This window comes from Triticum aestivum, chromosome 1D, assembly GCF_018294505.1.
Source record: "Triticum aestivum cultivar Chinese Spring chromosome 1D, IWGSC CS RefSeq v2.1, whole genome shotgun sequence".
Lineage (NCBI taxonomy): Eukaryota > Viridiplantae > Streptophyta > Magnoliopsida > Poales > Poaceae > Triticum > Triticum aestivum.
The window spans coordinates 388965953-388970233 of record NC_057796.1 but is presented as its reverse complement, the minus strand read 5'-3'; the positions used below and the strand labels follow the sequence as shown (position 1 = coordinate 388970233).

The 4281-nt window shown below is 37.8% G+C and overlaps 1 long non-coding RNA gene across 1 annotated transcript; it reads right to left on the bottom strand.

Annotated features, from left to right (window-relative positions):
- Positions 1-496: 496 nt before the first annotated feature.
- LOC123170635 (uncharacterized) lies at positions 497-1422 on the bottom strand. The gene is made up of 2 exons (XR_006485256.1): positions 1028-1422; positions 497-782 (listed from the first exon to the last, which is right to left on the bottom strand). It is a non-coding gene; the product is annotated as an uncharacterized lncRNA (long non-coding RNA).
- Positions 1423-4281: the final 2859 nt, after the last annotated feature.

Here is a 4281-nt window from a genome sequence, read left to right as displayed (position 1 = left end):
TGCAAAATTCAAAATTCATAAAAAGAATCATATTTTTACATTTGAAAAAATTCTGAAAAAAGAACATATATAGATGAAGGCATAATGCACAAGCGATGTAAGAAAACAAATCTAAGGCTTTTTAACACATTATACTATTTCAAACTCCCAGACCATGAATTTGTCTTTTTTTTTACAGGTCGCATATCAACGCATTTCATTCTGAAATTTTACACACATACACCTCACATTCTTGTTTACTTGTACACATTTTTTCAGATTTTTTGAAACTGAAATTTTGAATTTTTCAAAAATTCGGCCTCCGTCGAGGCCGAGATCCAAAAGGCCATAATCATTGAAAATTGCTTTATAAATATGTTATATGTGATGTGAACGCGTCTTTCTCCATCCACGTCCCAATCTAGCACTTGTTGGTAATTGAAGAAGCGAGATCCAATCTGCTTCTTCCCATGATTTCCCTGCATCACTCCTAAAACATCAGTGGGTGACGACTTTGTTAGGAAATAATTAATTAGAATAATTATTAGTTAATAATCACTGCTATGTCGGTTCCACAGTTTGGTAACCGCTCCTTGTAAACCGCCTTGTACTAGGGTATATATACCCAATCTTCAATCAATGAGAATATCCTTTCCATCATTTGCTCTCCCTCTCTCGTTTCTCTCTAAACACGTTATCAGCACTTTTGCTCTCCGCTGAGAAATGACCACAGGAGAAGAGAAGAATGCCGCCGATTCGATTAGCCATATTCCCGTCCACGGCAGTAATCAATGGACATGCTTCTGTAAAAGAGGAAAACTGGATCAGGACATTCTTCAATTTGTTTTTGTCTTCTTGCAATCAATCAAAAATCTAATAACAAATTCTGTTTTGCAAATCGCTTCATCCGGCGTATGCTCGTGGTGAGACGGATTGATCGCTACTCAAACGAAAATAGGAAGAAATTCTCAATCAAGAAGAATAGAAGAATCTGCATCAAGAACAAGAGAAAAGAAGGGAAGAAGGGAAGAAGCCCCAGTGAGCGTACCTCGTCGTTTGGCGACGACGGCGTCCTCCACCTCTCGGATGCAGCATTCGATGCGGCGCTCCTCCCTCAGGCGGAGCACGACCACGGCGCGGCATACCCTCCAGTACAGGCGGCGTGTCCTCGGGGTAACCAATGGCCGGCGCCTAGAACGGCGATCTCCACCGCGGCGGCACCGGTAGCCACGACCAGCCCACGACACTACAGCAACGTCGACGCAGCGGCCCGGGACGCAGCGACGCCAGGCAGCGCCCTCCGGCGCGCGGCGTTGGACGAGCAAGCCCTCTGGCGCCACCCCCGGCCTCTCCTTCTCCCAGTTACACTATGGTACGCAGCGGCGGTGCCGGTGCTCTATGTGAATACCGAACAAATCGATTGATTCCAGATGCATTGAGGATGACGATAGGAGACCTTATCTCTTCGGCCATTTGAGACTAAGCCCTTCTAGTTTCTTTTATTGGCAAACTAGTCATCACGCTTTTTTTTTTGACAACATGAACACAAGTCATCACACTTAATACTACATGAACACAAGCCATCAGGCTTACTGTTTTAGATTTTGGTTAATACCGTAGTATATCATATCGGTCGAGTCCCAAGGCATTGAGCCTATGTTGATGGATGGGTCGACCATTACATCTGCAATGGACCCCAAGATACTAGTGCTATTCTTTAGAATAAGTGCAACAACTATGTTTTGCAATTGATTTTTCTCTCTCTTGCAAATCATGATGTAAATTCAAAACAAGGATTATACTTAATATGACTACACCATATTTTATTTTGGAATCACAAGGTATTGATGGCATCTACTGCGTAATTTGCAGATTATCCATCCGTACTGTGAGGTCTACATCTTGTCATTTTGATAAGATGACTACCTTCGAAGTGCTCTTTCAAATATTAATATTATATGTGACTACCTCAAGATATCATAAGGTAATACTGGCATCTACTGCAAATTTTGCAGACTATTCACTATTACTGCAAGGTCTACATCATGTCATTTTGACAGATGACTACCTTCAATGTGATTTCATACATTTTGCATAACATAAGGTAATAGAATTATGAACATCTACTGACAAAAGTCGGACTATGTTTTCTATTACTGCGAGATCTACACCGCATCCGATGACTATCTTCAAAGTGTTATTCTATATAAATGGAGGTCTACACATATGAGTGTATAGCATCAGCTATCATAAAAAAATTGCTCCTCTGAAGCAATTGTTGTTGTTCACTAAAAAAAAGATATTTACTCTCATAGTAAAAGGTATTCATGCATGAACACTACATGCTGAAATGGCAAATATTTTCCACAAATATCATTTATTCAAGCCTCATTTTGCTTTAATATGTCATAGACAACTATGCAAATATTTGCACATACCGGTAATTACCTTCTATTACATTGGTAAAATACATGGCAGTGGAGCCTATGTCACTATTTTAATTATAGTGTCGTCCATTCATTAAAATGGATACCACAATTTATAGAAATGGTTGAGTGTCTCAAACGCTATTGCTAGGTCCACATCAAATTGTGTTTATACTTTCATAGTGACTAACCAATGATAAACATGAAAAGTCTATGTGTTTTGGCAGTGACTCTGAAGTCACATATTTTATCAAGAATGAAGTCCAAAACATTAGCAATGATTTCACCACATCTGTTGTATTGAAGGATACACCCAGGTTCACCAAGGATCATCTTGTCCATGAGTATTTTCATGTAACACATGCCTGACATTTCCAAATGCACTAAATTCATGATTAGGTGGGAGTATTTATTTTAAGATGATTCATGACATCAGTCATTGTGTCCACCCGTGGCCTATTGCCACTACAACTCCACCTTCTGCAATGGCTATTCTCTTGATAGCTAAGTATATACATGTTGCATTTTATATGTCATCAACTTCACTTAGTTCTCAAACTAAGTAATTATGGATGGATATTTATTCACTACAATTTTTCCCTTGAGAGAAACATGCTGCCATGAGCACATCACGATTGATCATCCATTCGATTTCAAAACATCAAGTCTATTGCATCTCACAATTATGTCACTTTAATCAACTTCAAGTTGAGATCTCGTGATCAAATATTTTCCTATATACAGATCCAGTTGAAAAGCCCTTAATGCACTTTACATCCTCTTAAGATGATACTACCTTTTTTTATGATCAAGAAACATGGAATTTCTTAAAATCATCAGATTCACCCAATGGGTGATATACCATAATTTAAAATTCTTGCTAGTATCGAGAATAGTATGCAAGTTAGTGGTCACAAAATAGAACTATGAGGAATTCGAAGTAAAGTGGAGGCTAATAGACAACCAAAGACAGAATTATCTCTTAATAGTGATCGGTCGTTTTCAAATGATCAAAAGACAACTCTCAAGTTTGTCAGATTTGTGGTTATATAAATATTGTACCTATGATTACCAAACCCTCAAACATATGGTCGAACCACACCACAAATTTATTAAAAGGCAAATAAGTTCAATGGGATAAATTTGAAAATTTGCAAATAAAACAACCAGATTCTGGTAAAGAATTGTTCTCAGAATCTTCATCAGAAGGAGGACCAAAATCTAGTGCGGAAAATGGAGGATGAACTCATTTGCACTCAATAATATTGGAGACCTTAGGTAATCTCCTAATTATCCCAACATATTATTAGCCTATACTTGTACTACTACATGTAGTAAAATGTCCAATATCATATCCCTTGGATACAATATTCGATAAGTTTGAATGTATGTTTCAATTCATACTCAATATTGTTGCGTACACAATGATTTTGTAAGTATTAATAAATTGAATATTAGGCTTGATAGCCTTGGCCATCCTGGTTCGGGGATGATTAGAAAATTATTGATAATTCTGTTGGTCACAACTTATCAAGTTACAAATTTTCCCAAATCATCAGATTTTATGTGCACCGCATGTGCCACAGGGAAATCAGTTTTAAGGCACTCTCACCTTAAAATTCTAAGCAGGCCACTTAATTATTCTTCCTTGAACACATTCAAAAGATATATGTGGATTGTTTAACCATTATCTGGGGTAATTTAGATACTTCATGGTACTCATATACACATTCAAAAAGTGTTTTCAAGTGTCTCGTATCACACACAACCATGATCTTACTCAATAAATTGCTTAACTTATCAAAGTAGGAGCAAATTCTCCTGAACAAAGATTAAACCCATTCGAATGGACAATGTCGTTGAACTCATTTCACGA